General features: G+C 41.0%; 1 long non-coding RNA gene across 1 annotated transcript; it reads left to right on the top strand.

Moving 5' to 3' along the window:
• Positions 1 to 3972: 3972 nt before the first annotated feature.
• Positions 3973 to 13696, top strand: LOC111524989. Its single transcript, XR_002725923.2, has 3 exons — positions 3973 to 4654; positions 4976 to 5152; positions 12464 to 13696. It is a non-coding gene; the product is annotated as an uncharacterized LOC111524989 (long non-coding RNA).
• The last annotated feature ends 2662 nt before the right edge of the window (positions 13697 to 16358 follow it).

The following is a 16358-nucleotide window of genomic DNA, read 5'->3' as shown; positions in this document are numbered from 1 at the left end:
GTGTGGAGGTTCAGCTTTACAAGATGAAAAGTGTTCTGGAGTGTGGCTGCACAATGGTGCGGATGTTCTTGACACTACTGAACGGGACACATATAGATGATTACGATGGTAAATGTTACGTGTATTTTTACCCCAACTACTTTTCAAAAAATATCTTGGCTATTATTTATCTCTTTATGTATATGTCTTTTTTCCTTTGCTGGCATATAAATCTCTTGGAGGCAGAAACCATGTCTGAACTCCACAGCATGTTTCAGAACCGAAGGCCAGGGCGCAGTGGCTGACCAGTACCCAGTTCCTGCAGGAGGGGACCCTTCCAGTGGATGAAGACCTGGAAAATGAGACTGCCTTATTTATTCCTCTGAATATTCCCCAGCATCGATCACAGTGCTCTTTATAAAGTAAGTGCTCGGTAAACGTTCATTCGTGATGATGCTAAAGGCCAGAAGGGTCTTTAACCTTTCCTTTCCCTCTCTCCCTCCTAGCTCAGCCCTCAGGGAATCCCAAGACCTGGCTAAGGGGCCATTCTCCTTGCTAGCTGGGCCTGCATCTGCCCAATCGCTTCCTGAGGAAATTATCTAGACATTGACTAGAAACCAAAGGTCCCATTTTTCATCTGCCATTTATTTATCATTGTATAATTTAGGTAAGTCCTACCGCCTTCACTGTCAGTTCTTCACTCACTGTTTTGCATGCAAGGAGTCCGGAAATAAGCGTGAACACGCTGCGCGTGAGACGGGTCCTGAAATTCACGAGGTGCTGGGGCTTTGCGTTTATTCCTCCAGTTCCGCCTGCGCAAACCTGACGATCCAGCCGGGCCCGCGGGGGAGCGAGCGGAAGCAGGAAGCGTGCGCCGCTGTCCCGCGACCCACCCCGCTGGGCGGCGCAGCTGCGTCTGCGCGCGGGGAGCCGGGGCGGCCGTGGGCTTCCCCTGGGCGCGGGCTGACGGCTGCCGCCTATGGGCGCCCCGGCCCTGCAGCTGAGCCGGGGGGCTGACGGGCGGTGTCGGGAGTAGGCAGCAGCGGCCAGGCCTCTGCGGCTTCTCTTCGACTGGAGAGGGAAGAGCCGCGGCCGCGAGGATTTCCAGCAGTGGCCGCGTGTTGAGAGCCTGGAAGTGGCCCCAAAGCCGTCCCTTTCCTATAGCCAAGCAGAAGTAGGACTCAAAGCACCGGGGCTGGGATGCCCAGGCTGGTGACGCCTTGGGGCTCGCAGTTGTACTTGGCGACCGGTCTACACGGCGATTCGGTGCTGTCCGGAATAACAGATTCACCTATCTTTAGACCCACCTTCGTCCTTTGGGGTGTAGCCCGGCCTGCGCTTTCCTGCGAGCCGTGCTGTCACCTGAACAGCCTGATGACTTCACGGTCAACCACTGGAGGGCACAGCCACATCATTTTTAAAGAATTGATTTCCTCACTTGAAGCTGACATGGTTTGGGGGGGAAATAACATTTTAAAAATGTAAAAAGATATATATACGTATCTCTCTCTGATTGTTCTGATATAAACTCAGGTGGGATTCTTCAAAGCAGGAGGCTGCTGCAGTCCCTTCATTTTACAGCTGAGAAAACGAAGGCCTTGGAGCTTGAGAACTGCAGTTGCCCAAGGCGCACAGGTGGTAGGTAAGGACGCTGATCAATTTCTCCCAAGAATCCTTCCGTGACCCAGGAGGATCCGGTGGGAGAGCGGGGCCGTCCACAGCTCAGCCAGGACACAAGAAGGCCCAGGGTGGCAGGAGCCCCACTGTGTGCTGTGCAGGATGGCAGAGGAAAAGTCAGCGTTGTCCCTCAACTGCAGGATCATGTGATGTGATGGGAAAAAATTCTGAGTACAAGACACAGGAAGTGCAGGTCACGGAAACACATGGTACCCAGAAGGGCTTAACTAGTTGCAGCTGTGCAGGGCGACGTGCAGAGTGCCCCAAGGGTGTCCTGAGTGAGGGTGGACATCCCCTGCCCTCTGGCTTCGTGAAGGCTTCGTGAAGCCTGCCAGGTCACCTTTGTTTTCAGGGATAGCTTCTTTATGACACTCCCTCCACCAGTAATTGACAGAGTCTGCTTCCGTTGAGTGTCTGATAAAGGATTCAGTTTACATGATTGTTAAGACAGGATCGTGAAAGAAGACAGAAGACGGATGTGAGTGGCCCTCAGAAAAAAAAAGTATCAAAGGAAACTGAGGACTCTGTGTTCCGAGTTATAACATCAGTCCTGTGTGTAAGTGCTGAGTTTCAGCTTCTGCCCAAGGCTAGGAGTTGCCTAGTCGACTTAAACTGTAAGCTCCTAAGGGACAGTGCTGACCCTTGAGATGACTGGGCAGCCATCAGCTTCATGCTAGAGGCTTTAAAGCAAACCCAAGGTGCAGTCTCAGTACTGATTATTTGGGCTAGTGCCTTTCTTAACATTTCACGGATACATTCCCTATTTAATTTATTTTATTTTATTACAGTTTTTCTCTATTCAGTCATGGCCATTCTAACTTAGCTGCTGTTGTCTTTGTAAGTTTATTTAATATCTTTTAAATATTAAAAGATTAAATAGTTTTATAATAAATTCTTTTAATATTATAATAATTTTAGATAAGAACCGTGTTTACTTTCAAGATTAGTAAATAAAGAAGACTAAAAACTTAAGAGACTGAAAGCTGCTGAGAATGCGTAAGAGAAACTTGGTTATCAAACGCAATTCTGATCTTTTATCAGGCATCTGTATCAATGTCGATGATATAACCGTGGTTAACTTCATGAAGAAGCAAGATACTTGATTCTCATCTGTTTAAAGAAACAGTCTATTCTTCTAAAACTATATACTGTAAAACACAAACCAGTTAGCTGGGAAATAAAAGATGGTTATGCTTTATCATTTATATAAGCCTGGCCTTTCTCCAAAATGATTTTGATATAGCTTACAGCAAAAACTGTGTTAGGCTTAATAAAAGAAGAATGGAAATGGAAACTAAGGATCAACAGAAAAGAGTATCACAAATATGGTAATACTAGCATGTAATGTTATTTCTGTAATTGAGTGTAAATGTGGCTCTGAGCTTCCTGGAGGCCAAGGCAAAAATAGAGACAAGAGCAACGTGCATAATATCATTAGCAGACAGAAAGATCATGTGACTTTTTTTTTCCCAGAAACTGAATCTAAAAAGAATCACTCTATATGAAGACTCATATATATGACTTTAAGTGAAAAAATGATGAACACTATCCTCCGTGAGAGTTTTTGCACAGATTGAAGGAGATAAGAACTGATATTAAAACCCAACTCAGTGAAGTTGATCCTGTCAGGCTAGGCTCAGACAAGCAAACTTCTGATGAAATCCTAGAATTCCGGCAAATGCAGGCATGGAATGAGCGATTCCTATTCCATCTGCCTCATTGTGCCTGGGGCCAGGCCTGAGTGTTGAAGACAGCTTGTTTCAATATAAGATCAGATGAGATTGTTCATAACAGGAGTCTGCAGGAATAGAGCACCTCTGATTTGAAATGATGGATGATTTTCATCAGCCGTGTATCTGCTCCGTTGGCAGCACCCCAAGCACAGACCCTAGGCTATTTCAGTGTGTCATCTGGCAGGCCCAGTGCACAAACAGAGGATGTCTCAACTGTACATGTGTAACACAGCTTTAATTCATAATTTCATCTCTGGATGGGATTTTGAGCAGATGGGCATTGCTGTCTTTTTAAAGGTAAAAAAATCAATGAAAGGCACTGTGGTTTTGAAATTAAATGAGCCCTTGAAAAATACCAGCCTTGTTTGGCTTTGCATTTTTTTTTTTCCTCTCCTCCAAAGTTCTTTGCAGCAAAATATTCAATGGAAAACTCAACATGCCCACTGCCTCCCCATTCCATTAAAAAAAAAAAAAATTCTGTGGAAAGTCTCCACTAACAGGAAGAGAGAAGTTCTTCACAGTTTGGTTTTATTTTTAAATGATAGTCATTACCTCATTTTTAAAGGATTTGTAATAAATTAAGCAAGTAACACTTGTGTACCAGTTTCTAATCAGTTTCTAATGTGCCTGGAACTTGCTGGGCTACAAAAAAAAAGATCATCTGTTTTTTTTCTTCTACACCCAAAGATATCCCCATCTTATCGGAGAAGGGAAACTGAGGCACGTGTTACAGTTAGAGGACTGGGAAGCACTAATCTGTGTCAAACTACAAAGTGCAAATTCAAAGGAGAGATCGACATGGGAGGGAGTGATCCAGAAGAATCTGTAGCCCTCACCTGTCCCAGTCATGCTTCTTGCCAAAGAAAAAGAGAAATCTCCAAGTAACTTAATGCTTTCAGCACTCCTCCAATCTGACAAATATTTATTCAGATTCAAACTGACTGCCCAAGTTTCACTGCAGCTCCTTGTTTCCTGTTAGATCTTTTAAAGAATCTTTGCTTAAAACATTAAAGGCTGAATGAAGAGCAAGAAAATCTTGCCTATGAATAAGACACTGGGAACTGCACAGAATCAACATCAGCTCACAAGCTCATCATCTCACGCACGGATTCCTGAGCACATTCTCGCATTCTTGCTCTTAATCCTCCCTTGGCGACCTTCTACTCAGACATCATCTTTTATGCAGAGAAGCAGGCACGTTTCTCATCAGTAATTCTGTTCTCAGCCAGGTGTGTAGCCACACAGCATACAGACCACACCATGAAGTGAGCACCCCAGGACGTACATTTGTGTGGAGAAATTACAGCTCAGGTTTCTTACACAGCCTTTAGCCCATCAGGACATGACGCTGTCTTGCAAATTGCGGGTATGTCTAAGCTCTTAAGCACATGTGAACTTTAACGCACGTGCATTCCCTACTCACATACACGATACAAGCATGCCACACACTCACAATCCAATTGGCTAACTGAGGTTATTAACAGGAAAGAACAATTACAGTCCTTATGGTCATAATTTTGTTTGAATTTTCGCCTCATCAAAAATGTAACAGCCAACTAAAGCAGGCTTTCCTCCTTTTTCCCTAGTGAAAGCATATTGACTTTCCTGACTTCTTATGACCACATTTGAGGAAAGGAGTAAGCACTGGAATCACCAAAACAGCACGCTTATGGGAGGGCGGTCACCAGCTTCATCAGCCTCCCAATTCCATGGAGCCCCTTGAAAATCCAGGGGCGCAGACTGGCAACGTAGAGATTGAATAGGTAAGACCTTGGGTTCAGTGAACAGATCTCTCACAGTTCCCGATAGGAGCCCCTATCAGAAATTATCTTTTACTTTGTATATTTCACATATTTCCAATAGAAGGGGTCAGGACTCATGGTGACCAGTCTTCATTCATTTGATAAACCTTTATTAAACACAAGTGTGGCTTTGTTCTAGGCAGCATGAATAGAATGATTTACAAACTGTCGCTGCTCTTCGGGCAGTCACTGTTTTATAGGGGAACTCGAGAAGCAGTCAGGAAGGAAGGTCTCAGAGGAGATGGCCCTGAAACGGAATCAGACTTTAAAAGATAAGTTGGTCAACAGGGTTGGAGGGAGGGAAAAGAAGGTTTTGAAAGATGGATCTTTCAGAAAAAGCAAATAACTTGGGCACAGGCATGGGCACAAAAAGGAAAAGAAAAGCCAGAGCATTCAGAGAATTGCAGAACATTTTGCATGACTGAGTATAGGAAGCAAGAGAGGCCTTTTGAGAAATACGACTGGAGAGGTGATAAGGGGCCCGATCTTGTGTTACACAAAGAACCTCTTATGCCACACAAAGGAATTTGGATTTTTTTTTTTTTTCCTTTAAGCATAAGGAAGCCATTGAAGGGTTTTAAACAGGAACAATGTAATCAGATTTACTCTTTGGAAATAAGATCTCCTGGTTAGTTAATGAACTCATGTTTCTCTTTTTCTATGTTAACCATTGTTTTATTGTTTGGTCTTTAGACTCTATTATTGATTGAAATGCCAAAGTGATGGGAGTCAAGAGGCTTTGCCACTTAACCTTCCACAGTTTATTTGCTTTTAAAATAGTTATTATATTACGTGCTTTGCCTTATTAGTTTGGTGTACAATTAAAGTAAGATAAAGGCAGAGAAACTAGCTTGTAGTTCTATTGCTATGGACACCATTAGTTAGTTGATGTCAGAAAGCTTACAGATGAATCAATATTTACTACTGGACCAGTTACAGACAAAACCAGAAGATACTAGATCTAGCACAAACTTTATAAACTATTGAGCCTTTCATTTTATTTTGCATTTAAAAATCCTTACATCAGAGATTCTGAATTCCTTCATCGGGGTGTGGCCCGTGCATTGAGATTTTTTAAAGCTCTCCAGGTGATTTTAATATACAATTAGATTTGAGAACCATGATTTTAGTCTTAAGTGGCTTTACAAGTAAATGCCTTTAAATTCTATGGTAATACATCATTCATAGGCTATTCAGGCTGTAGTAAAACATAGAGAAAAAACAAACAATTATTGAGTTCATTTTATGAAGCAAGAATAATCTTAATAACAAAAGATAAAAACCTTTAAAAAGATGTGAAGCTATAATCTTTTCATGAATATAGGTATAAAATCATAAAATATTATAAAACTATTTTAACCATATATTAAAAGGGTAAGCTAAACAGAATTTACTTTAGAAATTGAATAATGGTTTAATATTGGGAAGTTTATTATTGTAATACCTGGGCGACAGAGTGAGACTCCATCTCAAAAAAAAATAAAAAGAAAAGAAAACAGAAAATGCGAAGTTTAGTCTCAAGCTGAGACTAAATATTTGCAAATCATGTGTCTGAAAAAAGACTTGCATCAGAATAGAGAACTCTTATCACTCCATTAAAAAAAGACAATTCAAAATGTTCAGGGGAAGATATGAACAGATAATTCACCAAAGAATATATTATGATAGCAAATAAGCATATGAAAAGTTGCTCAACATTATCAGTGCTTAGAGAAATGCGAACTAAAACCATACTGAGATACTATGACACATACACTAAAATGTCTCTAATCGGAAAAACTGAAAATATCAAATTCTGGTAAAGATTTAGAGGAACTGGAATCCTCACACATTGCTGGCGAGAATGTAAAAAAGATACAGTCACTTCGGAAAACAATTTGTCAGATAGTAAGTTAAACACACCCACTTCTAACTATCTACACAGAGAAATGAAAATGTATGCTCAGACAAAAAAACCATTCAGCATTATTATTTTCCATAACCAAAACCTGGCTATTCTAGTTCAGGATGACATACTGAACATATGTGTTCACCTCGTGTCCCTCCTGACACCCCAGTGCAATGACCATGTAGAAATACAAAGAGGAATAAACTCACGCAACAAAAGCATGGAAGGGTATCAGTAAACAAGAAATTTCAACAAATTTCCAGAGGACAGAAAGCTGATGTACAGGCCGGGCACAGTGACTCACGCCTGTAATCCCAGCATTTTGGGAGGCCAAGGTGGGTAGATCGCCTAAAGTCAGGAGTTCGAGACCAGCCTGACCAATGTGGTAAAACCCCATCTCTACTAAAAATACAAAAATTAGCCAGGCACGATGGAGTGTGCCTGTAGTCCCAGCTATCGGGGGCCTGAGGCAGGAGAATTGCTTGAACACAGGAGGCGGAGGTTGCGGTGAGCCAAGATCGCGCCATTGCACTCCAGCCTGGGTGACAGAGCAACACTCTGTCTCAGAAAAAAAAAAAAAAAAATAGTAAGAAAGCTAATGTACAGGCAAGAGAAGGATGCTGAAGCCCAGAATACAATCGTTGTTGGAGGCTCTGTAAGAAGGAGCCAGCCTCCTCTATGGAGACCTAAAAGAGAAGGAGAGAAACGGGGGAATGATGGAATATGTACGCCACTATGTCACAGCCCTGCCAGTCACGCCTCCCCTTCCCACTCTTCCAGAACATCTGGAAGGCCAACATTGCCACTGTGACAAAAGATAAAGAATGAAGAAATTTCACACATTTACCTAGGAAGATGTAAACTTTCCGTTGTAGATAATTTATTACAGAGTACTCCGTCCACACCCAGGGGCCCCGCACAAGTGCTTCTCAAAGCATCTGTAGTGAAGGACCAGCTCTTGTGTTAAAATTTCGAATCCATTGCAGAAGGTTACTTTTTAAAATATGATCAAAATAAATTACTAGAAAAATAAAATTTAAAAAGCAAAGACACACAAAAAATACAAGCGCAAATGTTTTATTACCAGACTCAAGAGACAAAAGATTATATTTCTTTTCTTTTTTTTTTTTTTTTCTGAGACAGAGTCTTGCTCTGTCACCCAGACTGGAGTGCAGTGGCGCTATCTCGGCTCACTGCAAGCTCCGCCTCCCAGGTTCATGCCATTCTCCCGCCTCAGCCTCCCGAGTAGCTGGGACTACAGGCGCCCGCCACCATGCCTGGCTAATTTTTTGTATTTTTAGTAGAGACGGGGTTTCACCATGTTAGCCAGGATGGTCTCAATCTCCTAATCTCCTGACCTCATGATCTGCCCACCTTGGCATCCCAAAGTGCTGGGATTACACGCGTGAGCCACCGTGTAACCAGCCCCTACACAAAAGATTATATTTCAATCAATGTTATCAGCACAAATTTAAAATAGAAAAAAAGGCAAGAATTACAAAAATAGTCCATACTTACTGAAAGTGTGTGTATAGGCGATTGAAGTAGACAGTCATTGTTACATTAAAATATTCGTGTCATTCTACCATCTACCATTGAAACTAAACTAAAGGTTATGAAGGGAATTGTAATTCCCATATAGAAAACCTGTAAGTTTTGAATAAACAGCATGTATAAAAATATCAAAAGTTTTTATTGTAAAAAATGAGGCTGATTCTTGTTTATTAATTAATTTAATCTATGTTGGATTGTTGACAATGCCATTCACAGAAGATAATGCATGTCTAAACTGTTTCTATGTATTTTTTCCCTTGTTTTTAAAGAAACAATTCACGTACCATAATAGTATCATTTTAAAGTGTACAATTGGCCGGGCGCAGTGGCTCACACCTGTAATACTAGCACTTTGGGAGACTGAGGCGGGTGGATCACTTGAAGTCAGGAATTCCAGACCAGGCTGGCCAACATGGTGAAACCCCGTCTCTACTAAACTTACAGAATTAGCCAGGCAGGTGGCGCATGCCTGTAATCTCAGCTACTTGGGAGGCTGAGGCAGGAGAATTGCTTAAACCTGGGAGGCGGAGGTTGCGGTGACCCGAAATTGTGCCACTGCACTTCAGCCTGGGCAACAAGAGAGAAACTCCATCCCCCGCAAAAAATTAAAGTGTACAATTCAGTGGTTCTCAGTATATCAGATTCACAAGGTGTGCAACCAAAAGCACTAATTCCAGGACGTTTTCATCACCCCAAATAGAGATCCCATGCTTGTGGGCAGCCATTGCCCAGTCTCCCTGCCCTCAGCCCTGAACGCTTCCTAATCTGTTTTGTTTCTTCATAGTTTTGCCCATTCTGAACATTTCATATAAATGGAGTAAAAGGCTACAACATGTAGCCTTTTTTGTCTGACTATTTTTACTCAGCATAGTGTTTTCAAGGTTCATCCACATCGTAGACTGTGTTAGTAATTCATTCCTTTTTGTGGCTGAATAGTATTTTTTTGTGTAGATAGATCACAATTTATTTACTCACTCATCTGTTAGTGGACACTTGAGTTGTTTCCACTTTTTGGCTATTATGAATAATGCTGCTGTGAACATTAAAATGTAAGCTTTTGTGTGAACATACATTTTCATTTTCTTGGCTACATCCCTAGGAATTGAATTGCTGGGTTATATGAGAACTATGTGTTTAACTTTCTTAGGAGCTAGCTAACTGTTTTCCACAACGGTTGTGCCATTTTATATACCCACCGGCAACTTATTAGAGTTCCAATTTTTCCACATCCTTGCCAATATTTATTTCCCTTTTAAAAATTATTATTATAGTCATTCTAGTGTGTCTCAAATGATATCTCATTGTAGTTTTGATTTGCATTTCTCTGATGATCAATGATGTTGAGCACCTTTTCAAATACCTCGTTGCCATTTGTATGTCTTCTTTGGAGAAATGTCTGTTCAAATCATTTGCTCATTTTTTAATGGTTTTTTTTTTTTTTTTTTTTACTGTTAGAGATCTTCATTCATATATTCTAGATACTAGATGCTTATGAGATGCATGGTTTGCAAATATTTTATTTCATTCTGTGGGTTTTCTTTTCTTTAGGACAATCTCTTGATAGTGTCCTTTAATGCACAAGAGTCTGTGATGCTCATGTAATCCGATTTGTCTGTTTTTGTCTTTGTTTACTTAGACATTACTGAGATCATATCTAGGAAACCAATGCCTAAATGATGAAGATTTACACACATTTTCACTTAAGAGTCTTATACTTTGGGCTCTTTTTAAATTTAGTAGTTTTTTTTTTTTTTTATGTATGTTTTGTTGTTTCTTTCAAGATACAGGGTCTCGCTCTGTTGCCCAGGCTGGAGTAGAGCAGTGCAATTATAGCTCACTGCAACCTCGAACTGTAATCGTGCTATCTCGGCTCACTGCAATCTCTGCCTGTCAATTTCTGCAAAAAAAAAAAAAATCAGTAGAGATTTTGATAGTGATTGCATTGAAACTGTACACCAACTTGGTGAGTATTCCCATCTTAACAATATTAAGTATTTTGATCCATGAACATGGATGTCTTTACATTTATTTACGTCTTCTGTAATTTAACAATATTTTGTAGTTTTCAATGAATAAATCTTATACTCTTTTGTTAAAATTATACTTAAGTATTTTATTACTTTTGATTTTGTTATAAATAGAATTATTTTCTCAATCTCATTTTTGGGCAGTTCATTGCTAATGCATAATACAATTGATTTGTAAATTTTGGTATTATATCCGACATATTTGCTGAACTCACTCATTAGCTGTAATGAGTACTAAATTGTTAAAGCGCAAAAGAAAAGTTTTTAAGACCTTGAAAAACAAAACAAAGGATCAGCAAACAAATTAACAAATTCAGAAAAAAAGTCAGGTGGAGTATAGTGGCTCACTTCTGTAATCCCAGCACTTTGGGAGGCCAAGGCAGGTGGATCACCTGAGGTCAGGAGTTCGAGACCAGCCTGACCAACTTGGCAAAACCAAATCTCTACTGAAAATACAAAAATTAGCCAGGCATGGTGATGCATGCCTGTAATCCCAGTTACTCAGGAGGCTGAGGCAGGAGAATCGCTTGAACCCAGGAAGGTGGAGGTTGCAGTGAGCCAAGATTGTGCCACTGCACTCCAGCCTGTGTGACGGGAGTGAGACTCCGACTAAAAAAAAAAAAAAAAAAAACAGAAAAAAGAAAGTAAACAGAGCAAGTGACCTTGAAGAGAAGAAGAAAAAAAAAACAGACAAAAATATTCGGATAACAGAAGAGACTTTTTTTTTTTTTTTTGGAGACATAGTCTTGGTCTCTTGTCAAGGCTAGAGTGCAATGGTGTGATTTCTGCTCACTGCAATCTCCACCTCCCTGGTTCAAGTGATTCTCCTGCCTCAGCCTCCCGAGTAGCTGAGATTACAGGCACCTGCCACCATGCCCAGCTAATTTTTGTATTTTTAGTAGAAACGGGGTTTTGCCATGTTGGCCAAGCTGGTCTCAAACTCCTGACCTCAGGTGATCTGCCCACCATGGCTTCCCAAAGTGCTGGGATTACAGGTGTGAGCCACCTCCCCAGTCCCCCAGAAAAGAATTCTTTAAAAGAAAATTGAACTGAGTCATTAGAGATGACAAAGGAGAATTTAAATAATTTATCTGATTCAAGTAATTTTTCATTTAAAATCAAAAAACCAGGACAGAATGTCTTGAAAAGAGATCAGAGAACAGAAAAGTTTTTTGGAAATGAAAAATATGATTGCTTCCCCCCAAAAAAAATCTTTCAAAGAAATTATTTTCGAGTTGATAAAAATAACTTCTACAAGGTGAAAAAGTAAAGACTGAGTGAGATAAGAAAATATTTTTTAAAAACTACAAGAAAGAAGTAATCCAGGATATCTAATATTATACCAGCAGGAGTTTTTAAAAGAGAGCAGAGAAATGAAGAAAGGGAAATCATTTGTGTGTCTGTGTGTGATTTTTGTAAAATCATTTTTTAAAAACTTTTCTCAGAACTGAAAATGTTATGTCTTGGTATTGAATTCCAAGCAGGATAAAATAAAGAGGCCTGAAATGCATCTTTGTGAAATTTCAGAACAGTAACTAACAATAAATGGAACATCATAAAAATCTTCCAAAGGCAAAGAACAGCCCAGCAGCTAAGGAGCAGGAGCTAGACTGCAGCAGAGTTTTCTTATCAGCAGCACAAAATGTTAGAAAACATTGAAGTGATACCCTCCAATTCAGAGGGAAAACAGTTTTGAAAGTTCAATAATAGGTGCAGACAAACAATACATGATGAAAGAGAAAATAATACATTTGATGTGATACCGGAAAGTCACCTCTCTCATACCTTTCTTCCCCTCCCCAGGAGTTTACTGGAGGTTATACTCCAGTCAAAGAAGATGGAAACCAGGAAAGGACACTTTTTGGAGATTAGCGCTGGCTCCAGGAACCCAATGAACAGAAGACCCAGGCTGAAGGCTTGTGCATTCAGCCCAGAAAAAATCCACTTAAATTCAGAACAACGAAGGACTCTGGGGAAGAAGGACCTCACACAGTAGTGTGATTGGAAAGCAGACAAATTTCAGGACACAGTGAAAGTTCCTAAGATTTTTTATCCTTTTCCGATAGGAAGGATAAAAAAAAAAATCTAAAACTAGAGGGAAAATCATCTAAAACAAGGTATAAAGAAATGGCTCACGTGTGACCCTTATCTTACTGTGACATGCAGCATTTGATGAAGGATGCGGGAAGAAAGCCTGCTTAGCTATGAAGGGAGTAGCGTTGCCCCGGAAGCACCATGGCAGATGCAAACAACACGGAGGGAAGGAAATGGCATCGTGGCATGGCCCTGGCTCTACACTGAGCAACGTGGACAAAAATCATAAAGACTGCTCCTAGTTTTCTACTTTTAGAATCAACCTACAGACATGTAAGACTTAATTGTAGTTGTAGAATGAAAGATAAAATATTATTGGCTTTCATAACAATAAAGTCCTAGCAGTGATTCACAGTTATTCTGTGAAAAAGGGTAGGGGAAAAGAGGGAGGATTGTAAGGCATTTTATATGGAGCAAGGGAGGCAAAAGATGTTGACAGAAGCTTATGGAACAACATACACACATAAATAGAAAGAATATATTGCTTAAAATGACAAAAATAGCCAACATAGGCCAGGTGTGGTGGCTCACACCTGTAATCCCAGCACTTTGGGAGGCCAAGGTGGGTGGATCACTTGAGACCAGGAGTTTGAGACCAGCCTGGCCAACATGGCGAAACCCCGTCTCTACTAAAAATACAAAAATTAACTGGGTGCAGTGGTGTGTGTCTATAGTTCCAGCTCCTCAGGAGGCTGAGGCAGGAGAATTGCTTGAACCCGGGAGGTGGAGGTTGCAATGAGCTGGGATCACACCACTGCATCCTAGCCTGGGTGACAGAGCGAGACTCCATCTGAAAAAAAAAAAAAAGCCAATATAGCAATTTTTAAAATAATATATAATTACCAAAAACTGGGGAAAATGGAGATGGGGAAAGGCAGTTCTATAAGCAAGATAAACCTTTATGTTTTGTATCAAAGGTCAATAAATATTGTCTGAATTTGATTGGTTATTTCCATTTTTATGAAATGTCTACAACAGGCAAATCTATAGAACCAGTAGAGAAATTAGAAATTGCCTGTGGCTGGGACTGAAGAGTGAAATCACTGCAAGAGGCCAAGAGGGATCTTCTGAAGCGATAGGTATGCTCTAAAATTGGGCTGTGGGGATGCTTGTACAACTCTGTGACTTTACTAAAATTCATTACACACTTAAATAAGTGAGTTTTATGATATGTACATTATCCGTCAATAAAGCTGTGTTAAAAAAAAAATTTAAAAGGCTGATTTTTTTAGGCCAGGCGTGGTGGCTGACACCTGTAATCCCAGCACTTTGGGACGCAGAGACGGGCAGATAACGAGGTCAGGAGATCAAGACAATCCTGGCTAACATGGTGAAACCCCATCTCTACTAAAAGTACAAAAAATTAGCTGGATGTGGTGGCGGCGCCTGTGGTCCCAGCTACTTGGGAGGCTGAGGCAGGAGAATGGCGTGAACCTGGGAGGCGGAGCTTGCAGTGACCCCAGATCGCACCACGGCTCTCCAGCCTGGGCGACAGAGTGAGACTCCGTCTCAAAAAAAAAAAAAAAGAAAAACATTATTCTAATTTGCCTGCGTGAGTGGATGTGTTTGGCTAAATTTTTGATAAGGATTTCTTTGCCACTATGTTCACAACATATGTTGGTGAATAGTTTTCTTGGCTCATCATGTCTTCTGGATTTGGTGTCTGGGTAATACTTTAATCATAAAATGAGTTGAGAAGTGTTCACTACTCCTCTATTTTCTGTAAGATCAATGGGAACATTTGTGTGGAATGTACCAGTCCAAAACTATGTGAGTCTAGAATTTTCTTTATCAAGACAGATTAAATCACAGTGTGAAATATTTAATAGGCTGGGCACAGTGGCTTATGCCTGTAATCCCAGCACTTTGGGAGGCCAAGGTGGGCGAATCACGAGGTCAGGAGATTGAGACCATCCTGGCTAACATGGTGAAACCCCACCTCTACTAAAAATACAAAAAAAAAAAACCAAATTAGCCAGCTGTGGTGGCGGCGCCTGTAGTCCCAGCTACTCGGGAGGCCGAGGCAGGAGAATGGCGGGAACCCTGGAGGCGGAGCTTGCAGGGAGCTGAGATGGCTCTACTGCTCTCCAACGTGGGTGACAGAGTGAGACTCCATCTCAAAAAAGAAAAAAAAAAAATAAGGGGGGAGTCGATTTTTTAAAAGGTCAAAGAAGAGATGTGAAAATATATTATTTAGAGTTCTGTAGGCAACCAACAGGAATAAAAATAGAAATGTTTTCTGGGATGATCTAGGAGCTGTTAAGGTGAGGAAGTGTGAAATGGAGGCAGCTGTTTATCAGTTATGTTTTATCAATGTATCAGTTATGTTTTTCTATACTATTTCAATTTTATCAATGCATGTATTACCTCAGTTCATTATTAGAGATTTTTAAAACTTTAGATTTCTTAGTGCAGCAAAAAAAATGTTTCTTGTTTTTAATCTTTTAGAATTTAAATATGAATAGTGATGGCATGTGGGTACGTGAGCAGAATTTTTTTCTCCTAAAGACCAAGGTCAAGGGGCAAACTCTCTTACAAGCCACTGCTCATAACTTGATGTGGGCAAGAGCTCAACTGGCCGTCGCCAAAAGTCCATGCCACTCCCGAAATAGAATGGAGGCAAGGAGACTAAGCAACTGGTCTTTCTGGGAACGACATTTGGTGCAGCTGTGTTAAGCGGTTGCCATGGACCAATACAGCAAACAGAAGTAACCTCAGGGAAGCAAGTGCCCGAGAAAAACGAGATGACACAGGAAGTCACTAATGTTATCAGCTGTCTTCTTCTGTTTATATAAGAACACTGCCAAAGTAACCATCTATGCGTCCCGGTTTTAAGCTGCATGACACAACCTTTTTACCCTGAAGAGAGAGTGATATGGTGGTCAAGGAGAGGCCATCACTGTGGAAAACACATATTAAGACGTTTTGAGATATGAAGTAATAGGGTCGATCGTGAGGACTTCAGGCTACAAGCTGACAACCTTGCAGTTGGTTCAAAGAGCTTGGGGACTTTTCAGTTTAATTTTGCTGGGTAACCAACCCGAAGCTTTCACACCTGCCTTCCCTTTCCTTTTTTCTTAGTTATTTATGTATTTATTTTTGAGACAGAGTGTTGCTCTGTTGCCCAGGCTGGAGTGCAGCGGCACAATCTCGGCTCACAGCAACCTCCACCTCCTGAGTTCAAGCAATTCTCCTGCCTCAGCCTCCCAGTAGCTGGGATTACAGGCTCCCGCCACCATGCCTGGCTAATTTATTATAATTATTATTATTTGTAGTAGAGACAGAGTTTCCGCATGTTGGCCAGACTGGTCTTGAACTCCTGACCTCAGGTGATCCGCCTGCCTTGGCCTCCTAAAGTGCTGGGATTACAGGCATGAGCCACTGCGCCCAGCATTCCCTTTCAAAGAAAATGCTGCGTGAATAGTGGTAATAAACCAGTCAGAGCAATTCCATGCAACCCAACAGATAACGTGGTTTGTGCATTTTTTCTATCCATGAGGGAATGAGAAACTCTATTCCTACCCTTCCATCAATTCCATTCAGCCAAATATTTCCCATGTTAACGTGAAACCAGACCTCTCCCGGGTTAGCCTGCTGTTGGGGT

The sequence above is a fragment of the Piliocolobus tephrosceles genome, chromosome X, assembly GCF_002776525.5.
Source record: "Piliocolobus tephrosceles isolate RC106 chromosome X, ASM277652v3, whole genome shotgun sequence".
NCBI classification, from domain to species: domain Eukaryota; kingdom Metazoa; phylum Chordata; class Mammalia; order Primates; family Cercopithecidae; genus Piliocolobus; species Piliocolobus tephrosceles.
The sequence above is the reverse complement of the archived record's forward strand: the minus strand, read 5'-3'. Positions and strand labels throughout refer to the sequence as shown.